This window comes from Triturus cristatus, chromosome 10, assembly GCF_964204655.1.
Source record: "Triturus cristatus chromosome 10, aTriCri1.1, whole genome shotgun sequence".
NCBI classification, from domain to species: Eukaryota; Metazoa; Chordata; class Amphibia; order Caudata; family Salamandridae; genus Triturus; species Triturus cristatus.
In genome coordinates, this window is record NC_140593.1 from 1,094,162,133 (window position 1) to 1,094,176,591 (window position 14,459).

Here is a 14,459-nt window from a genome sequence, read left to right on the forward strand (position 1 = left end):
CAACTAATAGTTGGTGGTAAATAATTAATGTATGTGTTTACGCATTTTTAAGCGCTTAGAAGTGTGCAATGTGGCAGACATACATGCCCTTAGGGCATGTATGTGTGCCACATGTGCACACGTGGCCGAATCAGGGGTGCAACAGGGTGTCAATGTGACACCCTGCCACCCTTGCATGTGTTCCCCTAATTACCGAATCGGTATTTACCGATTCGGTAATGAGGCATACCTTCCCATCAATGGGAAGGTATGCCTCATTACCGAATCGGTAAATACCGATTCGGTAATTACCGACTTTTACCGAATCGGTAAATATTACCGACTCATTACCTACATATCATTTACCACTTCATAAATACCGAATCGGTAAAATTCGGTATTTATGAAGTGGTAAATGGGTCCCTACCTACATATGGCCCGTGGTGTCATTTCAGCCACAGTATCAGACAGGGGTCCAAAATGTTTAACAAACTTGTAAAGTCCTGGACTGGCTCTGCAGAGGGTCCCCATGGAATATCATCTACCCCAACCAGTGGGAAAAAATATTATCAATAAAGGGGGATATCCTCCAGGTGCCCCACTGTGTGCCTCCTCTCAAACTGCCCTCAAGCCCTCTGCATATGCCATAGAATCGGAAGGGTTCTACAATTAGGAGTAAAAATCAACAAAAAATAAGGAGCAGGATAATGTGAGGGCCCAGCAGGTTGCAATGTGGGGCAAACCAATGGATGCTGAGGGTGGTGCCAATGTGAGCGGGTGTTGTAAGAGGGGACCTGTGTAAAAAAAGGATGTGAGAAGCAGTGCCTGATGTTTGCCTCACATGAGGACTTTGGGGCCCACACGACATCGTGAGATAGGAGTCCTCCTCATATTGGATGATGATGGATGGGGACCCTCGAACGGAGTGCTCCTCCTGTAAGCCGTACCCTCATAAGCTAAGATGAAGCACTCCTTACATCTGCAAGTGGAATGCTGTAGCAGAGCTATGCTGATCTGTAGTTAATTTGCAAGAAGTAGTGAACAGTCAGTAGGATGGAGGGAACCACTTGGGTCAAGAGCTCCTGCCTCTACCGAGTCACAATAAGAAAACTCACAGTCTATATTGACTCCTTAGAGCTGCATGGAGGTACCAAAAGTACTCCATTTAAGTCTATGTGAACCCCATTCTCTGCACCCCCGCTGTGCATGTCCGTTTTGCAGTAAGGCACTTTCTCTGAAAGATGGTCAGGACAAGGAAAGCTGATCTTCTGCATGACCGCTCACTGTATTTCTGTTTGAACTAAATTAACCAACAAACACAAGCACATGGCAGGCCTTTGTGCTATTTTAACTGTGCTTCGTGCATGCAGACCATGGCAGGTGCTTGTGTACGCACGCATGGGCGAACTGACGTCAGTTCCGGTGTCTGGCAGCATGCGTTGCGCACGCTATGCAGTTCTGCCTTTTAAGAACAGTCACATTGGCCCTGGCAAAGGCCGAGTGGTTTGAATTAGAGAACAGCAACAATGCCAGCAAATAGATGGATATCAGGTGCTTAAGGGAGGGATAGGAGGGAAATAAGCAAGCAGAAGGAGGGGAGGGCATTTCAAGTACATGTGCTGGCTTGTCACTGATGATGGGCGCACATTCACACTTCCCTGAAACAAAAGGGAAATTAAGGAATATCTTTTACCAGGACAGTGATAGGGGTGAACATAGCATGTTTAGATTTAATTGTTTAGTATAATTTTGAAGAATACAGTACATGGATCGTCTGTAACCTTCTTTAACATATTCTTGTTTTTTCCCTAAAAGATGAAGCCACAGAAAACAAGATTTTTTCGTTACTGCAGATGTTTCAATTGTTTTCATAATTTATTGTTAGCTAACATATAAGTTGTTTTATTAGGTTATTTCATTTGTGGGAAAGGACGTTTAGAACAAAGAAGTCTCATGTATGGTTAGGCTACAACATTTTCGAAAGTTGCTACTTATAGCTTGTTATTGCAAACGATTAGAAATCAGCCTTTTAGTAGGGAATTAAACTTCATGCATGTAGAATTGGCATTCAAAACTTGATCTTTACCCCTTCAACTAACTTTTATTTTTTCCTTTCAGTGAACACATAGTGCAAGAATGCTTTTTTTCTGTTATATAGGTGTTTTGATTTCTTCATAGCCTATAATGTTGATATTTAATCTTAAAAGGTTAGACATATGCAAGTAATATGTGGGAAAGTGACTCTAAATGAGAAAGCTGGCCTTTTTTAAACATTAATTGATACAAAATGTACATTGTTGCTGAAGAACTGTTAGGCCCTCGTGTGAGAAAAAGAGAGTGAACCTGTTCCCAGGAAGAACCCTGAAAGATGATTGGACGAGAGTAGAAGATGCAACATTATCTGCAACATTTATTCTAACTGTTTATAATAGTACATGTTTCATAGAATAAGTTAACATGCGCATTTATTCCACTATCTCCCATCCACATCCATTCAATCCCGCTGCTTTTTTTTACAATGCCATCCTATTGATTGCGGTTGCTACCATGCATTTCCCCTGTCGTATTCCATATTGCTTTGAGACTCTACTGAGTTTTGTGAATGCATCTTTATGGGAAGTTCTGCTCTCGATTGATGACTTTTAGATATATATTTGAGCTTTATGCTTGATCTCACTCTTTCTCGAACCTGAACTCTTATGAGTTCCGACTGACACCTTTCGCCACATTCTTAGAATAGGGATTTTTCTCCCTTTATGGAATACTATTAATACATTGCATTTTAATTGAATTAACCATGATTTCTTTAGCAATTCTGCAAAAGATTGATTATTTGAAACTAAAATGAATAAAACTTAGGATTCTGAACAAAGATGATCTACTAAACTTTGAAATAATTAAAACCCTTACAATCTTTAAAGTTCTCATCATTGACTGAACTTATATCGAAATTGAAATTACTATGTATGTCATGATTTGCTCCTGATCTTCTCAACTACAACGGCTAAGGTTCATCGACTTATTGGGCTGCAACACCGAAGCAGGGATCATCCCAGTTTGTGTAGAAAAATGTTTGTACTGATTCCCGCTACAGCTGAATTTTTACAGCAAGGGCAATGCAAGCCCTGTATTCATACATGAGTGTGAGTGTATGTTTGTATGTGGTACTTCTGTAGTGCTAATTTTTCTAAAAGGCAGCGGAGTGCTCTATGGGGTCAAAGGCAGCTATAAAATAACTGATTTATGGGAGAGGTAGATGGGTTATGGATGGATATTGCATTGCGATGTAATGTTCTTTAAAGAGGTGAGTCTTCAACTCTTTCCTAATTTGGAGGAGCATTATGGTCATTTCGATGGAGATGAATACATTGTTCCAGGTCCTGGGTGTATAGATGGAAAATGTGTTTGGTTATAAATGGCACTGGGCAAGTACCTCTTAACAAAATCTGCCAGCCACCTGGGAAGAGATCAAATGTCTACCATTTTGTGAGGCTGAGAAAGAAGTGTTGATGTGTTGTGGAAGAACAGAACTAGACTGCCTTCTACTGCAAGCTGGTACCACCTCAGGAATTGGAAAAGACATTCTTGTTAAGTCCCTTTCTTGATTTCTTGTTTATGTTGACCAAATGGCTCAAAGTCATCTAATCACATCTGTTATTTGCTATTGTCCACATCTGTCTGCAATAATGGCTGTTAATAACAAGCTCTGCAGTTATGGATCCAAACCACAGGTGAAGGTCCTTAATAAGAGAGGGTAATTATTAGCCTTTATTGCCCTGCAGGTTAAAAGTAATATGGCTATTAGCACACCTGGCGTAAGATATGGAAAAAAAGACTCCTCCAGCATTCCAGACTGATTCCTTCACAGAACCTGCAATAATTTCAGACAGTGAAGGTTTTTAATTTCAGCACAGATGTCGAATATTCAAAGTTATCATATTTCCCACTGTCATTTTTAGGTACGATACCACCTTCCACCATGAAACTTCCACAATGGTATGATTCCATATCAAAGGGAGCATGTGAACCCTGTCCAGTCTGCACTGTGGGAATTTCCCACGGTTGTGGGTCATATTTTTGTGAGGGCAGAATGTATAAGATATGATCTATGTTAATATTTGAAATGTGTGAGACTAATCTGTCATTACTTATTGAATTTTTGTATATGTCAGTGCTTGGGCCCAGTCTGCATGCTAAATTTGCACCCTAGAATTTCTCTCCTCTTTAGACTTAATCAGAAGCTCTAGTCCAGAGTGGCACTCTAAAAAGAGGCAGCTGTGGGTGTATTGGCCTGTGCCATTGAATTGATATCCAGTAACGTTTGAGAATCTGGTGATCTACCAGGAAACCTCCAACATGGTGAGTGTCACGCTGAATAACCCATCATATACCCAGTGACCAGCTCGCACTCCTAAATGTGTTCTGGAGTTTTATAGAGTATGGAGAGACTCCCCATCATACATGTTGCCCATCAATTTACATCTAATGGCCACCGATCCTGCAGATTTTGTTTCCGACTATAGCCTGCGGAATTTTGTTAATACCCACAGTGGCAAATGTACTACAAATGGCACCTTCTTCGCCACATACTTAGCCACTAAATCCGACATCTGAGATGTTAGGGAAACTATATGGAATACACCTTGGACAGTCCATAACGGGGCAATGTACTGGTACTTGATTGTCATGTTACTGTGATAACCATTTAGCAGGTTGCATTCCCTACTTGGTGTATCAGTTCCCATTGTGGAAGGTAATGCATTTGTAATGCCTGATAATAGCACTCCATGTCAGGAAAATCTAGTCCCACCCCTCTCCTAATGTAATTTCAATGTGTACAGTACAATCCTAGGATGGATCAAGGATGTTAACTGACTATCCAGTTAGAAAGACATCCACTTGGGAAACAGGCAGAAAATGTACTGGAATATTTAAAGGCATCGAGGAACCATCACAAATGTTTATTAGTGACAATCATGGAGAGGGGCAGCCTCATCCAGATTGCCACCAGTTCTCGTATGCCTGTCATTACACAACAAATATGCAACATTATGTAGACTTCAGTATCATGAGCCAGTCTGATTTCTACATCTTTCAGGTCACCAGTTCGCCATAGTAGGCTCAAGTTGGGAGGTACACTAGCGTGTAGGAGAGCCTGGCTTCCATGGGCAAGAGACGAGATTTAGTCCAGACAGGGCTCCATATTTGTGTAGCATATCAAGCATCTATAGTACTAAGTTTATAGAGTTTTCTGTATACTAGTGTGTCATCAGGAAATAATGACACTGTATGTTACATATCGTTAATATTACCCCCCCAGCATTTCATCTACAATGCCAATATGCTGGCCAAGAGTTGGGCCAACATGACAAAATGGAGAGGTGACAGCTGGCCATTTGATGGTTCCTGCCCTTACATCTATTTCTTTGATATTATTTTCAATGTCTTAACTCATGCTTGAGATCTAGAATATAATAATGCAATCTAACCAAAGATGGATGAATTTAAGTTATAATTCCCAATGTCTTGTAAAATAAAGTCCCACCCCAACGTGTTGCAGGCTTTTTTTGTATAATTAGAGAAGCCACTGCATAGTCCCTGTCAGTCATATATAAGTAATATTTTTATGGGGGTCAACCTGTGTAGATTTGGTATGATTTGGTATGAAAACCAACTGATCAGTTTGCATCATTTGCATGACCACTGTCAACAGTTGTCTTGCAATAGGGCCATTTATGGTATTTGTGTCTACCACCAACTGTGCCCTAGAAGATGTAGGGTCCTCTGTGTCCTTCCTGTTTGTGGACCATAGCAATCAGAGCTTCCGGTATCGAATCCCGGAGCCAGACACTTTTGAGTGACTCATTACAGACTTCCAGTAATTTGTCAATATGTATTATGGAATATTCACAATAGAACAAAACAGGAAGCCTGCTAATTCCGAAAGTGTTCCCATTATATGTAGGCTCTAGGGGGGACAATAGTTTCTATCTGGTCAAGAGATTGTCTAATGCCAGCCTTTGTCCCGGGTCAACCCCACAGCAAATATAGGTCTTTAGTACGCATGTGATACATCGCATGCCATTACAATGACAGCGGTTACATCGCGAACCATTACATCGCAAGTCGTTACTAGGTCATCTCCTAGAGCAGCGCTGCGCACTGCGCTAGGCTCGACCTAAAAATCAGGTTTTCAAAAACCAATATTAGATGATAATGAAATTGTTCCTATGCAAGGAATATGGTTGAGGGTTCTGCAAAACTTGAAGGTTTTACATCTATATGTGAAAATGGCTATAAAATAGGAAGAGGGTGTCTTACAAGTGGGCATTTAATGTTGATCTCAAAAATTTGTTTTAAACTGGCAATATGTTTGAAACCAAATGTCCATAGCTTTTGATTTGTATTGTGAATTTATTAGATAATAACTTAAATATAGCTGTTTCAGTTCTGAGCAATGTTTATAAAACACACTTTTCCATTCAATCACATCCATTTCTAAAATGGAAGATGATTTCAATCAATCAAAGCATTTGTAAAGCGCACTACATACCCATGAGGGTGTCAAGGGGTTGGGGGGGGGGGGGTCTGGGCAGCTAAATAAGCTAAAATCATTCATGAATGGAAAATGGAAGAAGACATATTTCCCAGTTTGATATGCAGGCGACCTGGTAATTTTCTATCCTAATGACTTGGGTCTTGAAAGAGAATTGGCAGTGCTTTCATCTTATTGTAAGTTGAATAATTTACCAGTCGGTGTAGAGAAAACAAAAACCATGTAGTTCGTTAAAAGAGAATCAGATTTCTCACGGCATCTAGGGAATGAAAAGTAGAGGTGGTCAGCTCCTACATTGTCCATACGCCTCCATTTTGCAAGTAACCTAAAATGGGCCAACCACATGGACTTATTTGAATCAGGTGCAGTCTCACGGTCAGTGGCTCAATAACATTTAATAGAACATCTGGTTTGTACTGTTATTCAATATTTTAAAGGCCTATGTTGGAAAGTTTCCAACCAGAACCCTATATGATCATGAATTGATTTATGTTGATCCTAAACTAACATGGGAATCTATAGAGAATGGATGTCTAAATAGACTATTTATCAGGACTCTTAGTGGTATGACCCAAGGACTGTGACATGAATTGCATTTAGTCCCTTAGTCAGTACTGGCAGGAATTTGTTTGTTGAGGTACTTTAACAAACTATTTAAGAATGAGAATGTTAACCTAATCTTATGCTTCTGCTGGAAGGAACCAAATTCAAATGAAAGATTATGTGCAAGGGAATTGCTTGTTCATATAAAGAAAATTATAGACCAACATGAATTGTGGCGAGCCTCTTCGGAACCCTTTTCATCTCAGCCCCTTTTGAATCAAGCAACTGTAAGCCCGTCTTTAAAAATGGTTGTTGATTACTAAATCTAAAAAGCTATCAATGCTCTAATGTTAGCCTCTTTAGATAATGAGTGTATGTCTGTATATAGAAAACGAGTGGTTTAATAAAGACTGTAGACTAAAGAAAAATAGTCTAATCTTTGCGATCAAATCTAACAACCCTGGTGAGATCAAGCAAGCGAGGTTGCTTTATAGGCAAGCACTTACTTCCGCAAAGAAAGACTGGGAGGAACAGCGTTGGGTTTCTCTAAAACTAGCGAGCCACGCAAAAAATGGCGAGCTATATTGGTCTATCTTGAGAAGATCTACCAACCACGACCAGGCTCAAATCCCTAACTACATCACGGATAGGGAATGGTTCGACCATTTTAGGAACCTGTATGCGGGGGTGGAGGTTGTGGAGGACCCTTCCACCTGCCTGAGGCCCATAGCTGCACTCTCTGACCCTATTCCATTTCAAAGGATCGAGAAGAAAGAGGTTCAAATTGCCATTGATAAGATTGTATCCGCCAAGGCCCCAGGACCAGATGGCATCCCGGGAGACCTATTTAAAGCCAACAACGATGGCTGGGCTACGTACTTCACAATTTTTATCAACGGCTTATTGAAGGGATCATCGGTGCCTGAGTCTTGGAAAGGTGCCGAAGTAATCCCCATTTTTAAGAAGGGCTCCAGGGGTGACCCAGCGAATTACCGCCCAATTAGCCTTATAGACTCTGGCCAGAAATTGGTCGGTAGGGTCCTCCTGGAGAGGATCCATTCCTGGGTGGACGAAAAAGGGATCTTGACTAAGTTTCAGGCAGGCTTTAGGGCCTGCACCAGCACAATAGACCAAGCGTTTAGGCTTATGCTTCTCTATTGGAAGGCGGTCACCATCGGCAAGGGCGCCCTATACCTTGCGTTCATTGACCTCAAGACCGCCTTCGACTTGGTCCCTCGTGATCGCTTGTGGCTGATTCTGGAGGAGCTGGGAATTCCATCCTACATTTTGAAACTTCTTATTCGGATGCACGAAGACAACTTCGCTTGCATCAGATGGGGGACCCAGGGTCAAAAAACCAACAAAATACCGGTGAACAGAGGGGTTCGCCAAGGTTGTGTCCTGGCACCAACACTTTTCACATTGTTTGTGAATGGCGTAGTCTCCTATCTGCTTGAAGTTGATGCGGATGTCCCCGCACTGGCGGGCGACAAAGTCCCCGCCCTTCTTTTTGCGGATGAGACGCTTTTAATTTCAAAAACGCCGTCAGGACTACAGAAGCTTTTACAGCGCTTCTCCTTGTTCTGAGAGCAGAGAGGTCTTGTCATTAACACTGCCAAAACTAAACTCCTCTATTTTAATCCTACTAGATCCTCCGGCTCCACCCTGACCCTAGATGGGAAACCACTGGAGCGTGTCAGGGAGTTTGATTACTTGGGGATCAGAATCTCTGATAGGCTCAAATGGCAGCCCCACATAGACAAAATGGCCCTCAATCACAAACGGGTAACTGGAGCCCTGGGAAAGGAATTCCGTGCCTCTACCACTAAACCCATTGCCCCAGTATTAAACATTTACGCTGCAAAGGCGGTAGGTAGTGCTCTCTATGGCGCGGAACTATGGGGCTTCAGTTGTGTAGACGCCCTTGTGACCAATGAAAACAAGTTCTTTAGAGAACTTGTATCTCTCCCTAGGGGTACCCCAACCAAACCACTTTTGAGTGACTTCGGTAGGCGCTCTATTAGAGACCTAGCCACCCTTCGCCCTTTGCTATACTGGGCGCGGCTGTGGCGCACCCCCGAGCTTTCCAACTATGCCGATGGGCTAAGGGAGGTTATGAACATGCGAGGAGCCCATAAAATTGAGTGGCTCACAAATATTAAAAAACTCTTGGTCGCAATTGGCCTCACCTCTGACCGGGCTTTGGGGGCACCAATATCCAAGGAGGAAGCCAAACGAGCTTTCTGGGCATGGGTGGATGCCTCGGAATTAAGAGATCCTAACCATGGAAGGTTGACAGAGGCATTTTACCAGCATAAATCTATTCCTCTTTTAGAACCTTACCTGGACTTTATCACCAAGCCCAAGGATAGATCTCTTTTTATCCAGTTCAGATTCGGGACCCTCCCCCTTCGTGACCGCACCAGCAAGTGGAATCCCCCCCATAAGACTCTTCCAGATTGTCCATTCTGCTCTGGTGATATCGAAAATATCTCTCACTTTTTCTTCGCCTGCCCAGCCTATTCATCACCTAGAATGAAATGGCTTAGGCCTGTTTGTTTACTCCTAGGAACAAGGGATCACACTGAAGCCCTGAGAATTCTTAAAACTTCTACTAATACTACTATAGTTTGTGGGGTGGCCAAATTCCTAGGTTGGGCATGGTTGATGAGGCAGAGATTTATTAGTCCTAGTTAAATCTTTTTCTCTCTTTTTACTTCCAAAGCTGCTAAATTTAATAAATTTTTAGATATTTATTGCATACTATCCAATTGGATTTTCTTACGACATGTTTTAAAATGTATTTGCAATTGTTTTTATGTATTTTGTGCTTTTATGACATCACATGTCGAAATAAAGCTTTGATTGATTGACTAAATAGACTATTTATCAGGACTCTTAGTGGTATGACCCAAGGACTGTGACATGAATTGCATTTAGTCCCTTAGTCAGTACTGGCAGGAATTTGTTTGTTGAGGTACTTTAACAAACTATTTAAGAATGAGAATGTTAACCTAATCTTATGCTTCTGCTGGAAGGAACCAAATTCAAATGAAAGATTATGTGCAAGGGAATTGCTTGTTCATATAAAGAAAATTATAGACCAACATGAATTGTGGCGAGCCTCTTCGGAACCCTTTTCATCTCAGCCCCTTTTGAATCAAGCAACGGTAAGCCCGTCTTTAAAAATGGTTGTTGATTACTAAATCTAAAAAGCTATCAATGCTCCAATGTTAGCCTCTTTAGATAATGAGTGTATGTCTGTATATAGACAGACTCTGGGATGTCCTGCTGAGATCATAGGGTTTAAGATTTTGTACAGACTATACCACAATGGATGCAAACCCAGAACTTAGATTTAGGGTGCATTTGTTTGAAGGATACTATATTTGTATTTAACTGTTCTAAATTAAGCACTATTAACAGAGGGCCTGATTACGATGACGTTGGGACCGCCGTCGTAACCATGTTTTCCGCCCACCATATTACAATGGCGGGTGGATTGATGGCAGTCGGAAAGACAGACTGCCACACATCCAACGGGCTCCATGAGCCCGCCGGTGCATCGGAGGGAGCTGCATTCCCTACAGTAGTTGCGGTGCCTGGCAGGCACTGCCCTAGGGATTACAATGTCCCTTTCTGCCCGCTGTTTCATGTCGGTTAACCCGCCATGAAAATGCAGGTGGAAAGGGACTTTGGGGGCCTGTAGCGGGCCCCCTTTTCTCTCCTGACCCTCAGCTGTGGGTTTTGGGGGGCACCTATGGTACCCTCGTACATATTCCTACACTATGTGGCAGGTACCGCATGGTGCCTGCCACATAGTGCAGGGATGTGCTGAAAGTGTATTTTGTGTACTGCAGTGTGTGCTGCAGTCCGCAGTACACGCCACAATACAAACGATACACTTTGCGACCGCTTTGAAGGCGGCTGCATTGTTCTATCATTGGTGGGACCGCCAACAGCAAGTCGGGCGGTTCTATCTCCGATATGATGGCGGTCGGACGTAAGTCCGACCGCCATCATAATGAGGACCTTAGTGTCAGAAACATCAACCCGGTGTGCATCACTTTTAGTCAAATCAGACAAGGATATGCCACATGGGCCAACTAGATGAATGAAGACATTACGTACACTAATAGTGTTTAACATTCTGGTTATTCAGGACATTCTATCTTGAATTATGATTTAACATAGTTAACACTGAATGCAGATCTAAGTAACTTTATACTCTTTAAGATGGGAGTCGAAACAGTGAGTGTCTGATATATTTTCCGAATCGAAGAGGCTGCTCACATAATAAAGGAATCAGGTCAAACAAGAAAAAATGTGAACTGGAGTGTGGTGGCTATCTTTGAACTCTTATATAGTTGGGTGCTTAATTGGAAGAATATCACTTCCCAATGGCTGCATCGCCGTCTGTTTGCATCTCGCTCAGTTGAAAAGACTGATTCATGCTTTAATTATCCTGTGAAATGTTCTTGTTGTCGGACTACCGCCATCAGCTTTCACCTGGACTCGAAATTCTTCTTCAAAGGTGGTTTTGTACGTAATCGACTTTAATGAACTACAGTTACATTCTTGACTGGGAATGATAATCTCTCATTCCTTCTAAAGACTTTGAAATACATATTTAATTTAGCTTTTTGAATGTATTGTGAACTGCATTCAATATTATTCAAGGTAGTTGAAGTATGAGTTTGCATACATATTACATTACACGCAGAAAAGCTGGACCTTAGACAGGCGAACCATTTGGTATTCACAAGCATGCGTAGCTGCAGAATGTTGCCCAACTCTAAAAGTAATATCATATACAGTATGTTATACAGTTCAATTCAGGAGAATAAGAAGTAATGTTGTTTGTTTACTCTCTTCAGGACTAGAACACAATACAAATCCATACCAGGCCCAGTAGCGGGTGCTGCACAGTGATGTATGTTTTGTTTCAATTTCTTTTTCCACCTTTGTACTCGAGTGGCTTTAAGCCTCCTTGAAATGCAAAGTGTGCAAAACAGAGCCGCATCAAAGTCCAGATATCCATGCAATGGAACCCAGTAGCCTTACAATTAGTTATTGATTGCCCAATCGTTTTAGGCATTTGTAAGAAGGTTTTTAAACCTTTGTTTAATAAAGTATTCTACTTTAACTCGTAATATAGCACAGAAGCCTTTGGTAGAATTGAATGTTCTAGATGTGGCTATATGCCTTGGTCAATTTTAAAATGCTTTTAAAACTTTATGTTTATAAACTAAAATATTTATTATTCTTAAGTTTTTTGGACAAGTTGTCTAAACAAACGTATATTTGACTAACGTTAATGGATTGAGTGGCGCACAGTAGTTTCTACAGCAGGCATTTATTTACACAGATGTTCTAGGAAGTTTATATATGTCACATATCCAGTGTCACCTTTGTTTTTCATTTTAGAGGTGCCATCCAGATTAACTTATCTTGCACTTCTGTTGTCACCTCTTTAGGACAGTGGAAGCTAAGGGAGCCCCAATTCGGCCATTGAGGTTATGTATTTGTATTTCGATGTTTATGAAGCACTAATGTTATTCTCCTCTCACCAAGCAGCATCTGGGGTAAGTGCTAACATGTGCATCTACAGGGGTGATGCCCTGGAACCTGTGCCAGGATGCCTGTTTCAGGTCCAGAGAGGACCTTGCTTGGTAGTTTGGGCTGGGCTGATGTCATGAGGAACAGACTCAAGACTGATTTGCATAAGGCTGGGTCCAAACTGGGGTGGCGAGGTGAGCAAAAGAACGATGGATTAAACCCAGATATTTATATTTGTGACTGTGGAAGAATGTTTCCATTGTTCAGCATTCCGTCTATCACTTGTTCCTTTTTCTTTTAATTTGGTGGCTCTGCAAATATTTCTACATAGAGAGAAATGTTAGGTAATGGGAGTCAGTGGACATTAGCATCCATAACTAGCATTTGTGGCATTGAAAGCCTGGTACAATGCTGGCATTTAAGCAGTATGCCTCCTGCTGCTTCCATGCATTCTTCAATCAGGAGTGCCATAAAGGTTCCTGTAAGAGGACCAAGCTGTTACTGAATGATACATAGCATGAAAGTGGGTAGTAGCTGCAAGAGCTGACTAGGGCTATAAGCATGGTATAACTGGGAGGTAATTTTGCTTTGATCCAAGCACTTTTTCCTGCAAGTATTACACTACATACTGCACCAGCATCTGATTCTACAAGCAGCCTTAACCAGACACTCTTTTCTCAAAACATTACCCCTTCTGTTAAGAAGTTAAAGCTAGTTGGTTTGATGAGATTACTTCTTGCACCTTCACCAGCTTCATCTAAGCCAATGTAACTTATTTTATAGAAAGAGTTTACATGCTTAGAACAGTTCCTGAGACTATCTGACAGTGAATACTGTTCTATAGAATAATGAGGTCCACTTTGTGATGGAGAGGTCCACAGTGGTTGGTTGGAAGTCTATGTTGTTCTAACTAGGGTGCATACTGGTAATTGGGCATGATTGGCTCATTTGGAGACCTATTCGGTCCCTGCGTGGCTCTCAACCTAGCGTGGCTGTTAATTAAATTAAAGTGTGAAATAACTTTTCTAGCGTAAGCAGCCAATCTGTTAAATCTTGGTCAGCCTGTAAGTAGGATGAAAAGAACACTAGTGGCTGATGTTTATGTTATAGAGAATGGGAAGTTCCATGGTTGGGACCTCTGTGACTTTCAAAATAACTATCATTCCTGCTCTGTTTGTTTCAAATGGCTACGCTCTTTCTGTATGTAAAGATAAGAAATCTACTGAATGCATTTTTACAGAATGGTATTTTCTTTGCACACGCTTTTGAATGAGATCAACAACTGTTCTCTATCTATCATAGAGCAAGGAAGCAAAATCATTTCTGATCTTTCTAGCAACAAATATAGGGGCATATCAACAAGCAGGCGATAAAAAATTATCGCCGCTTTTGCGGCTGTTTTCGGCCGAAAAGCGGCGATAATTTTATCGCCTAATCAGCAAGGTCATGCTGTCGCATGAAACCTTGCTTTAGCGTGGGGATTCCTAACTCCCAGCTTTGCATCTCTAATGAGATGCAAAGTGGGCGTTCCTGACCTGGCATGACAGGAGAAATGTCGCTAAGTGACATTTCGCCTATCAGCAAGCCTAACGCTATGAAGCATAGCGTCAGGAAAAGTAGCGATAACCCCTTTTATCGCTACTTTCCTTACGCCTGCTTCAGGACTGACTTAGCCATGATATCCTATGGAAGGTGGATATCATGGCTAAATTTGTGAGTCTCTATCAACTAGCTAACTTGAGATTATCGCTGGGTTTCCAGCGATAATCTCACGTTAGCCAGTTAGCGCTAGGATTTTTATCGCTGATGAGATAAGCGTTGC